Genomic DNA, 25,188 nt, shown 5'->3' with positions numbered 1-25,188 from the left:
CAGAAAAAAGACAAGCCTTAGACAATTGAGGTCTCGTTTTACAAACTCATCACATTGCTTGTATTAGGTTTGTTTTTTGTTTTTTTCATTTTTTTAATGAGGTCATTCTGGCTGATGAATTAGACAATATCACATGAGTGCAATATTACATGCAAAAGTACATGAGATTTTAGACTCTCCAAATCTGTTTTTTTTTTTTTTTTTTTGCTCCACTGGCTAAATCATATTCAAAAAAATTTTTACTATCTTTCTAGCTTGTTACCTAGAATCAACCTTACATTGATTCAGACATTCATGCTAAAGGCCCTTTTCATGACATCGGTCATCTTCCTATTCTTCTTCATTTTCATAGCCTTTGTTCAAATGATTCTCTTCATTTTCAACTTCTATCCATAAAAAAAAACATATTGATTTGCTATGTCTGCTTATAACGCCACTAACACTAGTGATATTTTATCCGGAAAACACATTAAATTCCACTAGTGTTGGAACCAGCATTAAACCAACTTTTGTATCACGAGACATTTAAGCAATGTAAAATAAATAAAGTTTTAGTCACTGACTGAACTGACTCTTAAGTCAGACAGAGTCAGGGTCCCAGGATTGATCTTAAGCTCAAGTTACTGTCAGTTGGGAGTTTTCCCAAGTGCCAGAATGAGTTTCCACTATGTTCTCCAGTTTCAAATAAACATGCTGGTTGGTGGATTGAAGACTCAAAACTACCTCTGGGTGAAAATGATGCCCTTCAATAGGATGTTCATCAGGGTTGTATTTCAGCATGATGCCTTTCCGTGTTGCCTGGATAGACTTCTAATCCATTGTGCTTGTGACCAAGATAAGATAAATGCTTTGACATTTATCATGTTTTGCAGACACGCTTATACAGAAGGGCAAGTCCAAAATTATCCACACTCTGGTTGTAGAATTTATTTTTATTAACTTTTAAAAAGACAAATATTACTCTCCTTGCTTTTCCATACACTTAGTCTATCTGTCGAAAAACTCTGAGCTGGGAGCCATAAATGCACTGCTGTCTTTGCTTCTTCATCAGAAGTGAATCTTCATCCTCATAGAGCTGCTTTCAGGGGACCAAACTGGTATTGCCAGTAATGTTTCTCTTTAAGAAACTTTCACCTTCTATAAGAGTATCATATTTTGGTTGCAGATATACAAACGCTTTTGTTTATTCTCTTCTGTGAGTTGTTTGCACCAGGTACACCCTTAGACACAATATTCTAACCTGTACAGCAAAGACTAGGGAGACAGTAGCATTGAATAAAAAACACTTATAAGACCAACAGAAGTTTTAATAATACTGGAGTCTGAATGCTTTTTTACTCTCCCTAGTATATAATTGAGCAGTTGATCTTTAAAGGCCTTGCTGAGGATCCCTGAAGTGGTAGGTGGGTAGCGTTGGGATTTGCACTCACAACCTAAAGGATCAATATACCATAATATAATACAATGCCTGTATATGATATAAAGTCTTATGCAAAAGTTTAGGCACCCTTGATAAATGGATTTTGTGGATTTTTTTTTTTTATTATTATTGAAAAGATGTTAACACAGTCTCTCTTGGAAATGGAAAAAAACACAATATTTTCAGCAAACATTGATGCATTGATACTTCTTATGCCATAAATTGAACAAAAGTAAAAAATAAAAACATTATTATAGCACTGTGCAAAGGTTTGGACACCCTAAGAGTTCCAGAGTCTCATTCATTTTACAAGGTTTCAGACCTTAATCAGTTCGGTAGATCTGATGCATGGAAACAGCTGTCATTAGTAAATGCCAATTTTAAAGCTTTACAAATACTTTGACTCTTCTAACCGTGTGCTTTTAGAATTTTCTGGTATTTAGTAAACATTACACCATCTGTAAAAAAGCTGAAGCTGATAAAAGGATGGCTTCCACAACAGGACAATGATCATAAACATACCTCGAAATCCATGGAATACCTGGAATAAGTGAAACAAGCTGAAGGTTTTGGAATGTCATCACAGTCCTCCGATTTAAACATCATTGAAAATTTGTGGGTGGATCTTAAAAGAGCTGTGCATGTAGGACGACCAAAGAATATTACTGAACTAGAAGCCTTGTGCAAGGAAGATAGGGAGAAAATCCCAAGTACAAGAACTAAAAGACTTTTAGCTGGCTATAAAAAGTGTTTGTAAGCTGTGATATCTGCCAGAGGAGGTGTTACTAAGTACAGATTAAGTAGGGTGCCCAAACTTTTGCACAGTGCCACAATAATGTTTTTATTTTTATTTTTCAATTTTTGACATAAAAAGTAACTATGCATCAATGTTTGCTGAAAATATTGTGCTTTTTTTTCCATTTTTAAGAGAGACTGTGTGTTAAAATCTTTTCAATAAAAAAAATCACCAAAATCTGTTATTTATCAGGGGGTGCTCAAACTTTTGCATAAGACTGTAAATGTTACATATAGTACAGGACTAGAAGCTGATAGGTTCCAGAGTTCCAGTTTTCTTTGATGAAATGAAATTCTGACATTTTTGCCATTTTCAGCCCTTTATGGAGAAAGTCTGATAATCTCAGGTTCGGTTTACAGAGGAAGTTCCTCTGACCTCTGGATCAATTGTGTAATTTCCTGTGTCGTCCGTGTAGTAGTTGTACAAAATAATGCCTTTTATTCCTGGTAAGAAGACTTTTCGGATGCATGGCAAGTTATCAAGCAAAAATCCCTGCAAACCAGGGGCTGATCTTAAACAAAAACTTTTTTTAACTATACAGATTGGGATATAAGATGCTCACAGCAAAAGTGTGCTAATTACGGTGCTTTATTCCTGTGAAATAATAAGGTGCTCGGTCTCCTCTGTTCATGATAATAAAAACCTGTTCTCTGCCACCAGGGAACCTCAAACACGAAGTACATTAGTACAATTCAATCACAATACCCAGAATTACACCTGATGTTAGTCAAGGTTGAGTTTAAGCAAAGCCTAGACCACGGTTTCCAAACAGAAAAAAAAATCTGTTCTTCTGGACTGCAGTTTTTTTATAATTCATTATAATATACACTTTCTAACCATATAAAAAAAAGTCTGTAAACACATAGTCACCGATAATCACATGATGCATGCATCACAGAAAAAAACTCCTACTCCTGCGCTTGGTGTGCTACGTGGTCTAATTACAGAGACAGCACCTCATGACTGACAGCCTGAATAAAAGGCCATCCCTCATGAATTTAAAAGAACAAAACCTAAAGCCCACACAGCATTCATCTGCTCCCTGCCAATAAGCACGCTCTGAGGCGGACAGGGCAATCATATCAAAGAATGACAGGCAAAGAAATGCAGGAGGCATGAAACGCCCACACGCGATCCAAAAGCAGCTCGTCATCTACACAGGGGGAGGGAAGGAGCGCCCTCCGTCCGCTCTCGCCAGGGCTTGTTGTGAAAGTGCATCGTCGAGATAGCACCAGGGCCGCGAGCGCTCCGCTGTGGCCAATTCTAACGCCATTCACAAAGTTTTACAAATGACTCAGCAAAGCTGCTTTCGTTCGTTGCTGGAGTGGAGCGTTCGGCTGATGGATGGGTCTGGCCTAATTGTGTCTCCTGCTCGAGTAAGCCAGCCGTGCCTCAAGCAGGCTTTAGCACGTTAAAGACATAGTGTGTCTTATTGCGGCAGGATCTCGAGCCAGTGACAAACACACACACCCAGCTGAAGGGAGGGTAACCTATCATGGCAGATTAATCAGAAAAAACAAACGAATACAGAGTCTCAGAGTCTCTTATTAGGACCCATGAGGAGACCTATTACAGGTACATTTCATACTCTTTTCACAGATCCAATATTTTTCTTTTTTTGTTTGAGATGACAATTCACACTGCCACTCACATTTCCAAGTGTTGTACCTTTGACATTCGCTCGTTTCTTTCTTGGCTCTGCATTTGTAATACTTTTTATAACAAAAATGCACTAAATGGACAAATGATGTGGACATTAGACCACCTTAGCCACATGTAAATGTTCTCCAAATTGTTGCCATAACATATGAAGCACACAGTCGCTTTGTACGCTGTACAGTCACCCTCTACTGGAACTACATGAGTGGACCATTTTCCAGCATGATGCTGACCCTATGCATACAGCCACATCATTGAACAGATCTCTGACCTCGACCCCACTGAACATCTTTAGAACGAACTAAAACCCCCAGGACTCTTTGCTTGTCTTATGGCTGAATGGAAAAATCTCCAAAATCTAATTGGATTTCTTATAAGAAAGACTAGCATAACAGCAAACTGGACACTTTTTTGTCACTTTCTTCTTTGTCTTTCGGCTGTTCCCTTTTAGATGTCGCCACATCAAATCATCTGCCTCCACCTAACCCTATCCTCTGCATCCTCTTCTCTCACACCAACTAACTTCATGTCTTCTCTCACCGCATCCATAAATCCCCTCTGGTCTTCCTTTAGACCTCCTGCCTGGCAGTTTCAACCTCAGCATCCTTCTACCGATATATTCACTAGGGATGCACCGAAATGAAATTTCTGGGCCGAAAACGAAACCGAAATTTTGGGATGCACTTGGCCGAAAACCGATACCGAAACCGAAAATGGCTTCATTAAAAAACATGTTTAAAATATTTTCTTTTTGTTTGTATTAAAAAATCTACAAATTAATTACAATTATTGCAACTTTGCTGTCCTCATCTGAAACTTTGAAGTGCTTCCAAACCGCCGGCATACTCCGTGTTTGATGCGTAATGACAGCGCGAACGAGATGGGAGGATGGGAGAGGCGTGGCGACAATTTCGGCTTTTATTTTCGGCGCTTTCTTACGTTTCGGCCGAAACCGATAATGCTATTTCGGCCGAAAATTTTCGGCGGCCGAAATTTCGGTGCATCCCTAATATTCACAATCTCTCCCCTAAACATCTCCAAAACATGGGTTGTCTCTCTGATAAACTTATTCTTGATCCTATCTATCCTTGTCACTCCCAAAGAAAACCTCAACATCTTCATATCTGCTACCTCCAACTCTGCCTCCTGTCACACTTAACATAATGACACATATTCAATAAAGAACATGCGATTAGGCAGATATCCACAAATATTACAACATCATGGTGTATGTCCTTTAAAACAAGATGTACAGGTTTGCTAACAAACTGACAGCAAACCAGTTTTTCTGCTAATATTTTTTTAGGCATCTAATAGTAGGATAACATCTATTCTCGCATATCTCAAAGATTTAACACAAGACTTTGAAGCTAATAGGTTGCTTTTAAAAAGAAATACCCTGAAAATGTATGTGATATCTTAAATATACAAGTTATCACAATATTGATAGTAGCATTCAATTTCCTATGCTGACTTTAGAGACTCCCACCCCCACTCAGTGAGGAAAAAATTATAAATAAAATAATAAATAAATAAAATAAATAAAAATCTCTGCTCTTTAAAATGGACTTCTTTCCAAGCATAAATTCCATGATTTAATTAAAAAAGCTAATTCACTGGGTTATTAAACTAGTGCTTCTGTTTGCATAGTTGTGCTGAGATTTGCATAGTTATTTTTACCGCATCAAATTAGGTTTGGTACGCTCTGTTTTCTTTTTTCTTTTATTAATTATTATTTTAATATTTATCAATAGCACATGATGATTCCATGATAGAAATACTAATTTGTTCCTAATTAATATTATAATTATAAATGTGTATATAAAGCTAAAAAGCTATTTTAATGTTTTAAATATGTAGTATTTTAAACCTGGGTACAGTGAATATGCACACTAGGCAAATGTGCTTATTAACCCTAGATAAACACTGAAAACTTTACTTTAATAAAACACTACAGCACTTTCTACAGCATCCCTGCCAGTTTCGGTTCCAGTGTACTACATTGTACCTTAAAAGATAATGCGTAAGATATTTAAAATATCATAAATATGCTTTAAAAAATCGGACTAGTTTGCATTAATGCATGAATCAATTCAACATATCTTAATTAAATTTGTACCTTTCAATAATCCATCCCTCCTGTTACCTGAACACATTCTAAACATTTGGGACATTCCACAAACTGCATGATCTGAAATTCCTGAAGATTATGGGAAGAAGAGATGTAAGAGTAAGTCAAAAATTATCCGCAATATCTTAATTAAATCTCCTTGCTTTTTAACACACCTTGTGCATCTGTCAAAAAGATTTCGTATTTCCTCATTAAAAAATGTTTCAGGCCATGAATACACAGTAGGGTATTCGAAAAGTATTCAGAACCTATAATCGAGCAAATTTTCCCAGGTCGAATATTTAGATTACTTTCCCTTTAAAAACACTACCGCCTGTGGAGTCACCTGACCCCGCTCCGTTACGTTACGTTATTCCGCCGACATGTCGAGCATGGAGAGCTTAAACACTGAGACAACTGAGCAACAAGAGCCGCTTGTACCAAAGAAAAACGCAGTCTCCGTTATTTGGACACATTTTGGCTTCAGTAAGGATGACGTTGAACAAAATGAAGTCTGATGTAGAAAAAGTTTCGACGCCCAAAGGTAACAAGACCAATTTGTTTCAACACTTGAAGCAAAATTACGTTACTGAATATGAACAGTGCATGGCTCAAAAAAAAAAAAAAAAAAAAGAAACCGACAAGCGCCAAGCAACAAGTGCCTCCTGAACTATGAGGGCAAAATAAATAAAAAAATAATAAAATAATCGTTCATTAATCGTAATTGAGTAAATGTTCAATTAATCGAGATTTTGATGTTAGGCCAAATCGCCCAGCCCTAATACACAGCTGTCTTTAGAAGTGAATCTTCATTCTCCTAGGGCTGCTTTCAGGGGACCAAACAGGTTAAGGTCTGATGGAGCGAGATCAGGACTACAGAGATGATGCAAAGTTGTCACCAGCCATGGACGTCCTTCCTGATGGCTAACAATTGTGCAACCTTCTTTTAACTTCTCTATCCATGCATAGACACTTTTGCACAACAAAACTATTTCTCCACACTGTGCACAAAGTCTTTCATAAATAATGGCACCTGGTACACCCACAGACCACAAAAACAATGATAAAACAGTGGAGCCAACAGAAGTGTTAATATAACCACAGTGTGTATAATTTTTGACTCACCCTCGTACAAACACGTATACAGAAAATGAGAGTGTTGTCCAAGATAGGATGTAACCCTCCAATCATGGAATCACCCACGTTATTAAATATTATACAACAAGCTGTTTATTTCCCTGCGTTCCCTTCTTTCCAGCACAAGCGACTATTACCTTAGCACCCAGGACTACATTTTATTTGTTAAAAAATTCTTAGAAGGAAGCCGGAACATTTTGTTTAAGTGAAAATCTGCCCTCTGGGACACGCCACCGCCTTTCTATTGAGCGTACTGTGCTGAAAAACTCCACGAAGCCTTTCTCTCAAGTGTTTAGTCATCGCTCTGAACGGCAGCTCTGCTCTCTACTTCTTTCCACTCTTCCATTCAGTTTGGGATTACTCATACCTGATATTGCATGCTGAATGGTGGTCGGGGAAAAATAAATATGATTTAAATTGCTGTGCCACTGCCTAATTGACTACATGCAAAGAACAAAAATCTGGACAAACATCTCATCACCCTAGATCCAATCACCGCCTCTTGTCTTTTTGTGACTGCATGGGCCTTCTGTCTATTATCACAATCAGAACTCTTTCTTTACACTTAAACAGAACAGTCAGCAATGTGCTGAAAGGTGAAAAAGAAAACCATCCGTTCCCTGACAGACTGAAATTACAGACTTAAGCAAAGTTCTTTATAGGAACAGGTCAAAGCCAGTTGGTGTGATTCTTCATTTTAGACAGTATGCGACATCTACAAGGCGTTACCGCAATATTTTGGTTTGGTTTTGTCTAGTTGTTCATTATTGTGTAGTACTATAAAAGTGTTTGTAAATGTAAATCAATGGGAAACTGGCACATGACTGGGAGAAAAAGGAGGAAGCAGATAAGAAGCAGGAAAGCTGCCAGTAAAGGAGTGACTAATATATTGACTAAAATATTTTTATTAATTAATAAGCTGGCTTTTTTTTGTAACATATATACGTGTGAGACACCAACTTGGTCAATTTCAACCAGATTGAAAAAAAGGAATATATATATATATATATATATATATATATATATATATATATATATATATATATATATATATCCATTCCCTGGCTATGTCACAGAGTCATACACTCCAGTGCTAAATGTGTTTTGCTGGCAGCGTAGGCAACCGGTTACTGTATGTGGAAGCAACTACAAAACTTTAGTGTTGACGGAAAACAAAAGCAGGAGTGAAAGTTGACTTGACACAAAAGATATTTTTAGGCAATACTGCACAAGCAAAACTGTTGTTGTATTGAATACTAGCCATTTTCTAAATCGGTAGATACGATATTATCATGACACCTACTATAGTTGCAGATTTAATTTGTATTGTAATTCCGCATCACGATTTTATAAATGTCCTGATTCTCTCTCTATATTTTTTTTGATTGTGTTACAAACAAAGCAAATCATTCGCTCCTACCACAGGATGCTCTTCCGCCTGTCCATATGTGAATTGTTTAAAGGATTATAACGGAAGTGCAACATTTTACAATCTTGAATTTGCCCAAAAAAATTAACCAACAAAAAATCTTAATTTAGTTTTGTAATGAGTGTATAGAGCTTGAATAGTCACACAAAATAATTACAATATAAAACTGAACCGACTTCCCCCTATCTCTACAGATAAGTTTGCTAATCACTGCTGTGCTGACATTCAGTACAACATCACATTTACAAACTATTACTAGTATCAGAATTGTAAGTAGCTACCATAGACAGGTGGAGTGTTAAAAACAGTGAAATACCCAAGTGCTGTTATCCTGCATATCAGCACTCCTAGATGGCTGTCTGTCAACTGAAATTAGTGGACCAGATCTAACCGTTGTATACTAAAAATATACATTGTATACTGCATATAAAAGAAAATTAATCAATGATGCATTGAAAAAAGTTTAAGTGCTTACCAGCTAATAAACAGCTTGGCTTCTTAATGTTTCATGTTAAACATGTATTCTTAATTAACAAGATCTTCAATTTAAAAAACAAATCAATCAATTTAAAACAAAAACAACTACTACAAAAATCTCTTATATATATATATGTGGGTGAACTGTATGTACATCTTTTTAATGTGTGGGAAGCAAAAAAACAAATGCTTACTTAGATATGTGTGTCTATTCATGCACAGCTTCGACAGTGTATATGCAAAGCACAGTGGGCAAGAAATTTGCAAATGTAGATTTAATGTGGGGCTAGACTGCTAATACAATGAACTGGATAAGTAAGTAGTGTTAAATATAAATATATTCGTAGTTTCCGTCAAATTCCATAAAAAAGCTAAAAAAAAAAAGGCAGCATGTTAATAAAGGCAGCAGCATGACTTAATTTTCTTTGTTAAAGAATGTTAAATTTGCATGTGCCATTCAAAGAGAGTGTGTGTTTGTAGAGCTTGACCTTTTTTTTTCTTTCCAAACTAAATGCTCTAAACGACTTATAATCTGATATTAATTCTGTGCCATCAGCTAGAAGTAAAGGGAAATGAGGCAGAACAACAAAGACCTGGCCATGTCAAGGGTCTTTCAACCGTATGATTTTACTTTTTTTTTTTTGGCTAGGGAAACTGGTAATTTAGTGTGTGTGCGTGTGTGTGTGTGTGTGTGTGTGTGTGTGTGTGTGTGTATGTATGTATGTATGTATAGATGTTCCAAATTTTATCAGCTATAATTATGCTTGCGTTGTCAGATACCATCATTTGTCTTGTGCTGGTGCTATTACATGAACTGGATAACTAAGTAGTGTTAAATATAACTATTTATATGCATCATGCACATGTAAAACGAGACTTTAAAAAAGTTGTTAAGATGTTATAAGGGAGAAAATCGGGGAACATATATAAAAAAAACACACTTCATAACAAGCGTCTGTTGATGACTTGCAGCATGCGGACACAAACAGCCTCTAATGCATACGATTTTAGAGAGGAATTAGTGCACGTGGTGTTTTGAGACTGTTACAATGAGTGGGTTTCGAGACTTAGTCACTTACAGAGCTTGGAGATAAAGACTGATTGGTGGCTTTATAATTCATCTGACTTTGAATAATGTAACACAATAAAAATGCTTTTCTGTTGCTCTATTTAAAAGCTTGTGTATTTGGCACAGAATCAGTCACCGCCATAAACCAGCCAATTCCAGTCAAGTTCAAGTTCAAGTAGGCTTTACTGTCATTACAACCATATACAGTTAGTACACAGTGAAACGAAACAACATTCCTCCAGGACCAAGGTGCTACATGCAACATAAATTTACAACATAAATTAACATAGACACTAAACTAGCTAACCAAGAGGCCTAGTTAGCTGGCTAGCAGAGACAGGACAGAGAGACCTAACATAAATTACAACATAAATAAACAAACACTAACTAGCTAAGTATAACATTTTTACAGACAACATAAAGTGCACAGGCAAATTTGCAAACAAGAGCAACAACAAAGTGACAGTGCGCAACCACGACATAACAGAACATAAAATATGGTGTTGAGGTAGTGGGTAAACATAAACATTCTTTAAAAACAGCAGCAAGAATTGAGGAATAAGTACAAAAATTATTCCAGTCACTGGCTGATCAACTGATGCATCTCTATTATAAATGTAAAAAAAAAAAAATTAAGTAAAAAGTAAAAAATCTATTTTGGTGTCAGTGTGGCGATACATGTATTTTCACATAGAAGAATCACAATTAGATTTTTCCCCCGTCTCGAATGACGGCACTGTTGTTTTATTGCTAGCAGTTTCTCACCCAGTACTACATCATATACACGAGGCGCAAACCAGAAATCAAGCACATTAAAAAGTACTTTGAAATATCCGAATCACACTTTCAAAGGCAGCTGAAGAAATGCATTATATTATAGCAAACAGCAATTTGCATTATGTTGGAAAAGCAGACAGCCATGACCATCGTTTCTCAGAGATCTGAAGCCTTTGAAGATAAAGGCTGCCTCCAATTACACACAGTTCAAGACTTGCAGTATAGCGTTTAAAATAAATAAATAAATTAAATAAATAAATAAATAAATAACCCTACCACTTTTTCATTCAGGTATTGAAACAAGGATGTTATCAGGTGATATTCTGTGCATCCGTTGAATAGATTTCACATTAATTGAATTCTGTATTGATGTGCCAAGCTATAAACCAATAAAACACTTTAGCCCTTTTACTGTTCATGTAATTACTTAGAAAAAAGCTTACTGTTAATAGCATTGCCTAAACAAAAAAACTGTCTGTTGTTGTAAATATAATAAATAATATATTCAGTTATTTCATTAGCTTTACAGGTTCCTCCTGAAAAGAGTTTTTTCTCCAGCTGGCTTTACAGACATCTCAGCCTATTTAAAGGATCAGCACTTTCAATTCTTTCAATACTATTTCTGAGCTTCTTGTCATTTTGGAAAATCCCTCAATCCATCACAACACCATCAAGCCTGGCAGGTCCTTACTCATCACCATCCAGGGCTGCCACAGTCCTTGGGCTAACAATCAATAACCAGCTTGTCCTATCTTGCAGAGTTACTCTGTATAATATAAGGAAAATCAAACCATGCTTGGCAGAACACAAAGCTGCTTAAATCCTACAACTCTTTGCTACAAGTGTACACTATTAAGCAACTGTGGATTGTTCAAGACACAACAGCAACATGTAAAGTCTTAAATAAAGCATATGACGGTGCACTTTCTCTCACGTCACTGTCTCCCCGTAGCTGTCATAAATATTTACTCATAGCAAACTACATGGAGTAATTTGTGTCTGGACATATGTTTCATTCCTATTATTAAGGTCAGTGATTAAACTGCATCAGGCAATTCCAACACCATGTGGTACTAAGCCTATGACACTACAGTCAAATTGTGAGAACAGCTTTGTGATTTGCTTAAAACCAGATGGATTAGCTGCTCAGAGAGCACTCGGACAATTGTGGAAATATTTACAGGCATGCAAGACATTGTTGTCTCTTGTTCTCATGTTTTTAACATGATCAGGTCAAGTCAAGCCAAGTAGGCCTTTATTGTCACTTTAACCATATACAGTTTGGTACACAGTGAAACGAAACAACGTTCCTCCAGGACCAAGGTGCTACATACAACATAAATGAACAAAAACTACCTAGCTAACTAAGAAACCTAATTCTACAGTATGCCTCGATCAATGTATGGTACATAGCATTTTTATTTATGCTGGATCACATTTCTGAATGTCTGGTGTCACTCTGTGCATCTCTAGTTTAAAAAGAACATTTTTGGACACCCATAGTTAGGTTACTTTTGACGTAAAAAGACGTACTGTAAATAACCCCTGCAGCAAACTATTTCAAACAAGTCACACTCTACACGGGCTGCGCCAATTGGCCAGTGTGCCTCTGCCACCAGCGAGTCTAAACCTCCTTGTTAAAAATTGATAGGCCAAAATGACCCATAAAATATACTTCAAAAATAATGAAAACTATTTCACTCATTTGACCTTGTGCCTGTTTGGATCGATTCCTAAATCTAATAAATTTATCTGCTGATTCAATGGCAATTCTGTATGATTTTACAGACACTGAACCACATGTTCTTGAGATATTAAGTTAGACAGATGGATGAATAGACGGACAACGAAAAAACAAAATGCCAAGAGGCAAAAGTTATATATTTGGTGAAAAAAAAAAATTAGCAATGATGTGGTTTCCTATGCCCACCATGCAGTTGTAAATTCTCAGAACTGAATTAATGTGTCAGGCGTTAATTAACTCATTAGGACTCTTTCTGTCGGGCAAGAATTACAGATCTAAATACATTCACTGACTCTCAAAACCTGTGCTAACACCAAAGAACCACAGGGTGCTTTAAGTAGCTAACTAAGAAACTGTTAATGAAGTTATTTGATGTCTTCAAAGCACAGGAAAAAGATTTTTTTTTAAAAAGGTCAGGGTACTTTCAGCTCACGATTTCCACTGTCTGAAATATCATTAGGAAATGGAAGTTAAGAGGAAGTCCGCAGAACCAGGATTGATTTCCAACATGAACTCCACATAAAAGTCATCAGAAGTAAAATAACATCTAGATAAGCTGGAGGAATTTTGAAAACAAGTGCGATCAACTGATGAAGTAACAACGACACACTCGGAACCAACTAGCTATGCACATGGATCTATTATACAGTACTTTGGGGTTGTATAATTGCAAGGGTAGATAGAAGCCAACAGATTTTATAAGCAAATATTACAAAGTGGTTAAAGAAATCGAAGCTGAAATGAGAAGTCTTTCTTTAACTGTTTCTCTATTATCCAAAAAAGGGAAAAAATGAAGAATTTCACCATGAAGTACTTTAATAATGCTTGAACATGTCAGCAGATTGTTCTCAGAGTCAAACTGTAACTGTCAAACAAAGAGGTGAGCCTCCTCTGTAACTCCCTGACAAACTGAAATTATAACACATAGTCAATTAAGCAAATTGGCAAAAACAACTATTGTTTACCTGGGCTATATGTATTAAAATACATAGCAACAATAACGTAATAGGAAAGTGTAATCATAATAACAATCATAATAACAATAATAATAACAATAATAATAATAATGATGATAATAAATATCTTCATTATTGGCTGTACATCGATATGATATAATCTTTTAATGAATGCATATCTTCAGCAGGCAGTTTGCTTGTGGGCAGTACAACATGACCTGCTATTTATAGACACAGCCAGTGGCACAAAAAAAAGGTTATGGTGTTAAGCCTACATGTACTTTATAAACAAACAAACCCTTAGAAGGGCCCGCAGTCTTCTTTTTTTCTTTTGCTTCTAAACAAGAAGGGTTAAAAAAGGCCACCTTACTTTATATTACATTCTCCTGTATTGTCAATATTCTTTTACATCAAGTTTATAAAAAATATAGTGTAATTAATTGGGCTGCTCTGAAATATTTGCTCCATGACTTTTGACTTAAACCCACATAGACATCATGATCCAAACACTAACTAGTGTAATGACAAGTGCATTAGGGATGGGAATCTCCAGTCAGCTCCTGATACGATATTATGACGATATCTCAGTGCCGATTTGATTAAAATTGTGATTCTATAAGTATCACGTTTTTATACAAATCCAGATTCAATATTATATTTTCCCCAAATTTTTCCCCAAAATCTTTAAGCTTTCAAAAGGTTTCATGATTAACTAAATGTAGCCAGCTGCTTATAACATTAGTTTTCTCTCTTAAAAAACAAACGCAGCATTTAAATGATACAAAATAACTTTTGGTTTGCCATTTAACTGATCAGCCAGCCATAATTAACATTTTTAAACAAATTAAAAATGTGTTATTAATTCAGTGTGCGCCACCTGAAGAATCGGCTAATTTAAGCTTGTGGTGTTTTGAGACTGATTTTAAGTGTGTGTAATAAGTGAATTTGAGACTAACTCGATCACAGAGTTTGAAGAAAAAGGCAGACCGGAGCCTTTCAACATTCACAATTTTTGATGACGTAAAGCTTTTCCCCATCTTTAAAATGCACCGGTTCAGTTTTAACCAGGAACCAGAAAACCCATATAGTCAGTGTCTGCTGATCACTTCAGCAAAAAAGTCAGGACAATTTTACACAGTGTGAATATATATATATAATTTACAATTCACCTAAAGCTGCATGTTTACGCAGGAAAGTTCTTAAACAACTTTGAATTCTACCATGAAACAACGAGGACACTTTGAAAAGAGTTGCCTTCATTAAAGCTTTGAATATTCTTAATTAGTTTCAGAAAACAAAAGAACACGGTGTGCTGTTCGATAGGGAGTGGGCATGATTCCCATATGACAGAGGCAAAACGAATCATCAGAGACCAGGCTTGTTATACAATACGTAAATCATAAAACACAGCAGGGTGTGGTGCTTGGGGAAAACGATCGATGACAGAGTGTTGTGTTGCAGTGATGAGTCACTGTTACCACCACTCATTATTTCCCTAAGAGCAGGTCCTGGCGTATTATATTCCCCTTATAATTCTATGGCAATTTGCTATTGCATGTCATTTTTAAAATTTATAATTTAGTTCCATCCAAATGTTTGGTCATTGTGCTTATGGGTTTGTGGTGCATGCTGGTGGTGTCAGAAAATGTCATGTAGTTTATAAAATGTAAGAATTATGAAAGACATGCAGTGCGAATCGGCAGACAGGATAACAATACTGACAGACTGGGTAATGACACAGCAGACATGGATCAGCTAAAGACACTGACAAAGATCGGCTAATGGCATAGTGAGCACAGCTTGAGTAATGACACAGGACACAGACGTGAAATGAAACGGCCCATAATTTTAGGCGATGTGGCACCTTAAAAAAAAGACAGTAACCCTACAATAAACTACACATAAATGAATCGGACCACTGGATTATTCTGATTACTGGACAGTAAGTCTGTAATGATCCTCGATCCTCTATACACATACCTCTCTGAGCAAACCAAACATCCTGTGCAGTTACAATCAGACAGCAGACACAGATAATATGGCTTTTAAAAAATATATATCTTACGAGCGATTCATTTTCTTTGCTTGGCAGTGAAGTGTGAGTGCTTTGGCTTTACAAGACATTATAAATATTGTACGTTTATGAATAAAAATTTTTTTTTTAAGGAATGAAAAAGGGATGTTTATTGATGGTACTAATGTACACATTTTTAAATCAAGAAAATGGAATACTGGATCTCACTTATGAAAGTTGTGTGTAAATATTTAAAACAAACCGGAAAATAAAAATGTTTCTGCCAGATTTTTTATCATTCCTCATTTGGTACACCAGGTCTACTGGAGGTCGTTAACGCAAATATCTAATTAGACAATGACACGGCAACAACTCAAAGAATTAATACATGTAGACATGATCAAGATGATCTCCTGAAGTTTAAAACTAGCATCACGATGGGAAAGAAAGGTGATTTAAAAGTCTTTGAACATGCCATGGCTGTTGGTGCCCAGTGGGCTCGTCAGAGTATTTCTAAAACTGCTGATCTACTGGGATTTTCATGCACAACATCCCTACAGTTTACAGAGGATGGTCTTAAAAAGGAAAATATCCAGTGAGCAGCAGTTCTCTGGAGAAAAAAACCCTTGTTGATGCCGGAGGTCACAGGAGAATGGCCAGACTGGGTCGAGCAGATAAAAAAGCACCAGTACCTCAAATAACATCTCTTTAAACCAGAGGTATGCCAAAGAGCATCTCTGAACGCACAACACGGCGAACCTTGAAGCAGATGGGCTTGAGCAGCAGAAGACCATACCAGGTACGACGCCTGTCAGCTAAGAACATGAAACTGAAGTTACAAATCTCATGGGCTCATTAAACTTGGACATCATCCAACAGAAGATTGGAAAAACACTGACTGGTCTGATGAGTCTCCATTTTGGCTACAACATTCAGATTCTAGGGTAAAAATATGGCAAAAACAACATGAGTAATGGATCCTGTCTTATGTCAATGGTCCAGGCTGGTGGTGGTTAAATTTTAAAAATATTTTTTTTCTTAAACATGACAATGAGTTCACTGTATCAAGAGTCACCAGATCTCAGTCCACATAATGTCCTTATTCACATAATGGATGTGCAGCCAAAAAGAGACCAAAATCTCCAATGAATATCCTGCACCTTGCTGAATCTGTGCCATGAAGAATTAAGGCAGAAAAGGAGTCCAACCCAGTATTAGGAGAAGTACCTAGTTAAGTTTTCATTAGGTTTAGCTTACAAATATATGCATATGGACTGGGGTGTCCTTTGTCAACACCATTTCCTTAGCCATAAATGATTGCTATTTATCTTAATCTATTGATTTGTGTTGGTTCATGATCAATATTTTGAACATAATTTAATTTATGTCAATAGATTAAAATGGCTACTTTTCTACAAGTCTTTCTGGATAAGTATGTCTTTTAAATGCTGTGTAAAGAAAAAGCAATATAAATTTAGGTGAATATCCTTGTGACAAAGTGACAGACCACCACAATACCATGTGTGTGTGTGTATGTGTATATATATATATATATATATATATATACACACACATACATACACAGTAGTGCAGTAATCCACAAACCTATACAGGTATGATCTAAATTCAATTAAATCAAGGTTTACTTAACAGAAACTCAGGTGACAGCAGGAATTAAAAAAACATTTTCTGACTTTGAGAGTTTTAGCTATACTGAATTTAAAGGTCTTACAAACAATTTATGCACAAAATAATTTTCATAATTTCATAAATAAAGCCATGTGCCACAATTTTCACATACTGAAATTCTCTCACTTGAATTTAATTTTGCGCGACAAAAATATTAATTCAGTGAACAAATATTAAAAAGAAAAAGTCATGTCAAGTAATTTTTTGTTGCAAAGAGCTGTTAGAGGTTTCAAATTTAAGGGGTGCATTGGGACTACTAAAAAAAAGAAGAGAGTGCACACCTCTCATGGGGACGGCGACTTACCAAGGTCACAGAACAAAGAACAATAATTAATTCATTTCAAATAACAGTATAATGCCATAAAGTCCTAAACTACAATGGGCATTAATCTGGCACACCAAATGATTGCTGGTTACAATTCATCTAAAAATGGATCATGTAACCACATCAATCAAAGATAATTTAAATTTGGAAAGAGACAGTGAACCTTTTAATAATTAATTCTAAAATAAAATATTTGGCATGTAAACACTTGATATAACTGTTTGTCTCTTGTTGGAATAAATAGATAGATTTTTTGCACACTTTGCCCTTTGTGATGAGTTCCCGAGAGAAAAGTTTAGTGTTCTTGATGAGCTCTAAAGGTCCTCTTGTTCTCTCTACCTGGACAAAAATAGAAAGAGCAGCAGAAAAACAAATTCCGCTCCCATCACACAATGCGTGTCCATCTTGGTTAACTAAACTAAGTAAAATTAGAATTTCTAATTTCTTTTCAACAAGAGAGAAAAAAAAATTAAATAGGAAGGGAATTAAACTAAAAATGTAGATTAAAAAAGCGCAAGAACGGCCCCCACACCTGTTGAAATTTCAAGTCTGAATGATGGATTGAGTAGTGAATTTTCTCCTGGGACAAGCAGGACATAATATATCTGAGGTACTGGGCGTGAGTATGTGACGTGGCATCCTTCCATTTGAATAAAAGAGAACGCCTGGCCAGGAGTGTCTCTCTAGAGAGAGCTGATTGGCCGAGCTCTCTCAGAGGGGAGGGATGAGAGGTACTTTGTGCTCCCACATTAATCACGGCTCTACAGCCAATCAGGGGCGTCTGTGAGCTCACGCACGCGGAAGGGGCGGCTAGCGCTTTCCTCCGAGTGTCTTTCTCCGGCCCTAACGGTGCGTGAGCAAGCAGTTCGAAAAGATGCGGTCGGCTGCCGTCACGCAGTTCGGGAGGAAACACGTGATAGTCTTCGCCCCTCCCGGCTAAATAGTAGTAGTAGCCTTACTGTGGGAGCCCCCTTGTGGCGGAGAGGAATTGGCCACGACTAAATTAGAGAGAAAATTGGGAAAAAATCCAAAAAAATAATAAAATTTAAAAAAGGTGGAGAATTTCATACTCATTAAAAAGTGCTCTTTTCAGCTGAACTTTGGCCGTACAGAATTAAGAAACTTTGAAATAATCATGTAAATATATATATAATCTATTTGTCACCAGTCTTATACTATACAGAGCCTAAGAGATGTAAGAGATGCTACTATAGAAATAATACACACACCCACACACACACCCACACAAACACATGTGCACTAATTAAGACTATTGCAGCATATTGGAATTCCACACAGAGGGTGTGGAATAGGCCTTGAGCTTATTATTAATCCATTATTAATATAAGCACATTAGGGAGCACATTTTGCCCCCAACTGAAAGTGAGGGCATTGAGCTGATCAAATTCAGTCAGTCCACCCACCCCACCCCCACCTTTTTAATTAGATGACATTTAAAGTCAGGTTTATGCAGAATAAAGCTGATCAGGACAACACTGAAATAAGATGAGAAAATTGATGTTATCTGATGTTAACTTAAAAAGTTGCATCATGTAAAAAAGCTAATAAAGCATTTCTTAAATTTAATTTAATCTTAAAGTTGAGTAATGTGATCTAATGTGAAGCAGAGTCTATGTTACGACCCTGAAGTTGATTATTTACCCATTACAGCATGTCTATTACAACAACATTACAACATTTTGTTTTCTATTTTATCACAGCAATTGGACATCATGTACTGTACATTTCTTATTAAATACAGCAAAGCACAACACTTGGTAAGTAAGGAAGTAAGTACGTTAGATTTTATGGTGTTGCTGTAACCTTTTGCAGCCGGAGGCCTAAAGAAAGTTGAGTGACCGATTTCTCTCAGAGGGGAGGGATGAGAGCTACCTAGTGCTCCCACATTAATCACGGCTCTAATCAGGGGCGTCTTCGAGGTCAAGCGAAAGGAGCGGATAGCACTGTCCTCCGAGAGTGTTACGCCCCCAACAATGAGTGAGCGAGCAGGTCGGAAAAATGCGGTCGGCGGGTGCCACGTCGTTTGGAGGAAACACGTAATAGTCATCTGCCCTCCCGAATGAGTGGTAGTAGTAGCCGTAATGTGGGAGCCCCATAGTGATGGGGACGAATTGGGGATGACCACATTAGGAAGAAAACCGGGCAGGAAACAAAATAAATAAATAATTAAATAAAATAAAATAAGTGTAATTAGTGTTGTGCATAACTGTGGAACAAGTTAGTTCCTAATATTATGTACATTTAAGCAGCTATAAACAGCTGAGGAATTTTCTCTTCTTTTTATTGTATAATCTTACAATGAGCTAATATATTTAAAATCCATTTTTGTGAATGTCTCTGTGACGTACTTGTTACTAAAATAAATGTTTATTACTGCAAGTGGGGCGGCACGGTGGCTTAGTGTTTTAGCCATGTCGTGAGGTACCTCCAAGGTCTGCGTTCGATTCCAGACCAGGTTTGATTCCCGTTTCTGTGTGTGCGTTCTCCCCATGCTTGGTGGGTTTCCTCTGGGTGCTCTGGTTTCCTTCCACAGTCCAAAGACATGCACATTAGGCTAATCAGTGTTACCAAATTGTCTGTATTGTGTGACGAGTGTGTGAATAAAGTGTGTGCCCTGCAATGGATTGTCATTGGCCAGGGCATACCCTGCTTCATGAGATAGGGCACCTAGCCCCCCCGGTGACCCAGTATTTGAGATTAAGCAGTATAGACAATGAATGAATGAGAGAAGTGGGTTAACATAAACCCGTGATTAGTCTGGATCTATTTTTAGAGCTGATTAATTACCACCAATCGGATTCAAGAATGTAATAAGCTGCAATTAATATTTAAATACTACATAGAGCTTAGATACAGAGGAATTCAGACTCAAATAAGAATTTACAACTTAAATAAGAGAAGATCGTTCCTGAGATGGAGGGCTTATCTGAAAGCATGCAGTATTGTAGTAGCAGTATTGTAAATTTAAGGTTTCTTTCCTTTTAGAAAAAAACACTTGCTAGTTAGATCCTTGGGGGACAAGTGCACTGATCAGTAGAGCACAAAGCCAGGACTTCCTCTGTGTGCCACTGCTGCTCTCATCAGACAGAGGTGTTTGGTCTCATCTCCCAAACAGCACCGACCTTAATTCAGTGAGTAGCTCATATTCATGGTGTAATTTGTAGATGGATAGCAGAGGAAATAGGCCGCCACCCTGAGGACTGCGTCATTTCTCTGTGACAAGCCGGTACTGCATGGATTGGGTTTCAACTAAAAGAGGCTAAGCCTTGAGCTAGTGTAAAAGGACACATACGCGCACACACACACAGTGTACAAGAGTACACCCACTCCTGCTCTCTCCCACACAGTAAAATTCTACTGTATATGCCAAACATGTTGGAAAGAAGGAATGATTATTGCAGAAAGCTGACATGTGTGCATTCTCTAAGGACTTTATTTACTCTGACTGGTCAAAATCTTTCCAAGAAAAACTGAGAAAAATCACTGTCAAGCCACAGTAGTCTCTACCTCACGTTTAAAAAAAAACCTTCCAATTGATTACACATTCACTACGCATTGTAATCAGTACTAGTAGGGCATTAAGTGCCTTTTTAGCTGCTGCTAGGCTTAGAATATGAATTAGAGCTGTTTCACATGCAGTATTTATTCTGAACCCTGGTGTGTTCACTGTCTCGGGTCTTCAGGGCAGGTGTGGACTAAAACCAACCCGAGCGAAGGTTAGGATCATTAAAAATCAACGGCATTAGTAATGTACTGTACTGATATCAAATATCAGTAATGAAGGCCTGTATTTGTGCAGATTTTTTTGGTCAATATTTTTGTGATTCAACTTACTGAAACATTGACTTGACAAAACAAATTGTCCTACAACACGGTGTCATTGTGTCTCGCTTGTTTTTAGGTAAAATTCAGTAACATAATTGATTTTATGTTAAAAAATAAAATTCATTTAAATTGGTACAGGCCTAGACCGGCGTGAAGAAAAGCTATCATGCTAAAATAAGAGGATTATAAACTGAAATGTGTCCTGGATGCTGGTGCTAAATAACTCACTTAAAGTATGCTAAAACTAATGTTTTAAAGCATTGTGCACTCATCTATCTCCATTCATTTATCTATTTATCCATTCCTCTCCATCCATTTATATCATCCTTTCACCCATCCATCCAACCCCCATTCACTCATATCCGTCCATCCTCATTCATTTAGGAGATGGAAGAGAACTAGAGAACTTGAAGGAAAGCCACAGAGACGAAGGGAAAATATTCAAACCTGTACAGAGAGATTCAGTGATGTATCATGATTCTCTTATGTGGCAAATTTAAGTATCACTAGACTGACTACAGAATTGTTTTTTTATAAAACTTGTTTGCTTTTGCAAATGAATTTTTTTTTTGGTTCCTACATGGAGGACACTCTAAACTATGCAGACGTGGGCACCACAGCATCCCATTTGTTAGAAGAAAATTATTTTCAAAGATAAATAATAATTGCAATAAAAAAATCAATAAAAACCTGAATATTGAATCGTTTGTAAAATCATGATACAAATAATAATACAAATCTAATCAGCACCTAGGTATAATGATAATATTGTATTGACTAGTCCCTGGTAATACCTGTTAAAATGTTTATTTATTTATTTGTGTTGGATCACTTCTCAATTGATTGTTAATTTTGCATATAAACATGTCAAAATAAAATAAAAAATATTTTAAAAAGTTCACAAGGCCAGACTGGACCAATACATACCTGTTTGGACAAAAACAGCCAAAGTTATTCTAATACTAATGATGGCTACAATTCACATTTTTTTCCGAGAGCACTTCTCACACCCATGTCAGGGATGATTCTACACTTCAGCACTGAGTCACCTAGACTGTCTATTTAATATCTTTGATCAATAGATTGAAACTCATGCTATGTGAGGCGTCAGCAAAGATGATGTAGCCTTCATGCCGGAGGTGCTTCAGCCGATTTCCCAGCATGCTATGAGTAGCTGGTGTTTACTGTGACACTTTTCCCATGGAAATATCTTTCAGTGAGAAAATGTGATCCAACACTTCTGAACCTGCAAGGAATTGGAGGAAATGTTGTTCCTGCTCTGCTAGGAGTAGACACCAGTCTCCCCTCTTCAGTTACTTCACGTTACTGAGTCTGTCTCTGCCGTCATGCTATCCGACACTAAATCAATGGAAGTGAGACCATGAGGAATTCTCCTTCACTGTCCCTTCCTCTCCTTTAGCAATTTGATCTCCTGTGCTTAAGCCTTAGCAGTAAGAGTATTTGAAAAATCCTTCCAGCCTAAATTCTTTCCCAACAGCATCCAGCCGAAACAGACCACAGGCCATGCCCTCTTTTTAAAGACCTTAACAGCTATTTGTTTATCAGAGACAAAAAGACCATTTTATAAGCATTGTATGGTTTACTAAAACAATGTTTGACACTTTGTGTCAAAACAAATGGCAGTGGTACAGTTAAAGATTTGGCCACATTTATTGATTTAAAAAACCTTAAGAATTATTTGCACAAAAATGTCTTTACACATCTTGGTACATATAAAACAAAACAAAAATCTAAAAATATTAAAATCTCCAAATTTTTGAGTTTTTTTCCCCAGAATGCAGCTTATGTTGTCCATGTTTGTCATGTTGTGAGAAAAGGGAATAAAAAGTGTCAACTGTGCCATTTAACTCTGGTCAGCAATGCCAAGTTGTATAAGACATTTGATTTGGTCCCATAATAAAGTTACAAACAAGCATGTCAGGAGTGGAGCAAAGGTAAGATGGAACATGTGACACTACAGTAGCAGATGACAGTGCTAAAGGGTGTTTCCGAAGGATGTTGCAAAGTCCAACTAACAATTTTTAGGAAAACGCAGACACATAAGAGATGAGAACCAGTGGTGTTATTGCTGGGTGATATGTCCTATAAGTTAAATCTCAGATTTTTTTTAAATACAAAATTGAATTTAATAAAAAATAAATAAAAAACGCTAGCGAGTATAGGATTTTTTTTATTGAAGCAAAAACTATATACCAAAACATGAACTGCTTATTTGGACTAATAGTGCAAACTTACTTTCACTAACAATTTTCTTGTTATTTTAGAAAAACTGTAATTTTTCACTCTTTTTGGGATCAATAATGTGCAAACTTTTACCAGTCTTTACAAGTTCTGGTTATTCTAGCAAAATATGAGGGATTGGTTAAGTGCAAGTTGCAGACCTAAATTACTTTTTATAAAATAAATACATATAAATCACTGAAGAAAACTATTTTGTAAACCACATGCAACTTACATGCTAAATAAAATCAAACAGGTGCCTGACAGCATTTTAGTAAGTTTTTAGCAAAGGACAGGATCGTCCACTGCATCAGGCTTAAGACATGCCCAGTGGCATTGATAAAATCAATTTTCATTTTTCAACATCAACATAAACTATAAATTAAAATTAATCGATAATAATGATTAATCGTGCAGCTTTAAGTGGCGTAAGAAACTTGTTTAGGTAGAAAAATGAACAGGGAAGTTGTAATAGAAGTTTAAAGTCAACGGTAAGGTAACCAAGGATCAGCAAATCTATTTAATATTGACAGATAATTTTGGTTATTTCTGGCTTTTAGATTTAATCATAAATTTTAAGCTTGAAATCAGGCAAATGTTGTTGTTAATTTTTTTTATTTATTTATTTTCCTCACAATCATGACAATTCAACAATCTTTTTACATGGCCTATTAACAGCTTTACAGTGCTGTATTGATTGCCCTGGATATCCCCAACTCTTTGCTGGAGCTGTCATTAACTCCACTATGAGGTAATTTATCCTCCTTATTGGTAAAAGGAGATGTTTGACATTTCAGCGAACATCAGGAGCAAACATCTTGCTTGGTTGTCTGGGTTTACAAACTTAGTCTCTGGTACTCTCTATAACTAACTCTCCTTATATTTCGTAAGGGATGAAACTTATATTGTAAAATAAGACGATGTAGCAGGAAAACAGAAACCAGTTATTTAAAAGCACTCTGAAGATGCAATTTATGGTTCTCATGCCTACCAGACGGTTTATTACAGGCTGGTTAAGAGAATATGGGCTGAGATTATATTGCAGATAATATAAGCAAGCTTATAATAAGACAACAAGTGAAATGGAAGAGTACAGCACAAGCATATTTTTTTATTGTTTGTATTTATCAAATTACAAATCTAGAATATACCCTCAAATATTGTCTGAATTGACATGTAAGCAAAAAAATATTATTATTATTTATGAGCTTCCCAAAATGGGTGTGTGTATGTAAATGAAACTCTTGAATGATTAACATCATACTTTGGTTAAACCCCTACAATTAAAGATGAAAATCTTGACTTCACTCACATCTTGAGCTTTTCATTCCAAATCCAATGTGGTGGTGGTCGTGTACAATGGCCAAATGGCAAAAAATTATCTTTGTTACAAAATGTATGGACTTGACTGTACAGTCATTTATTAATTCAATTATTCATTCTTATATTTGTTCATTCATAATCTATACCGCTTGTCCTTTCTAGAGTCATGGGGTTCC

The 25,188-nt window shown here is 36.5% G+C and overlaps 1 protein-coding gene across 4 annotated transcripts in view; it reads right to left on the bottom strand.

Annotated features, from left to right (window-relative positions):
* Window positions 1–25,188, bottom strand: part of arhgap32b (Rho GTPase activating protein 32b) — a 135,127-nt gene that overhangs the window by 87,943 nt on the left and 21,996 nt on the right. The gene's annotated exons all lie outside the window — the stretch shown is intronic.

This window comes from Clarias gariepinus, chromosome 19 (genome assembly GCF_024256425.1).
Source record: "Clarias gariepinus isolate MV-2021 ecotype Netherlands chromosome 19, CGAR_prim_01v2, whole genome shotgun sequence".
Lineage (NCBI taxonomy): Eukaryota > Metazoa > Chordata > Actinopteri > Siluriformes > Clariidae > Clarias > Clarias gariepinus.
Note: the sequence above shows the minus strand (reverse complement) of the source record. Positions and strands in the feature narration are given on the sequence as shown.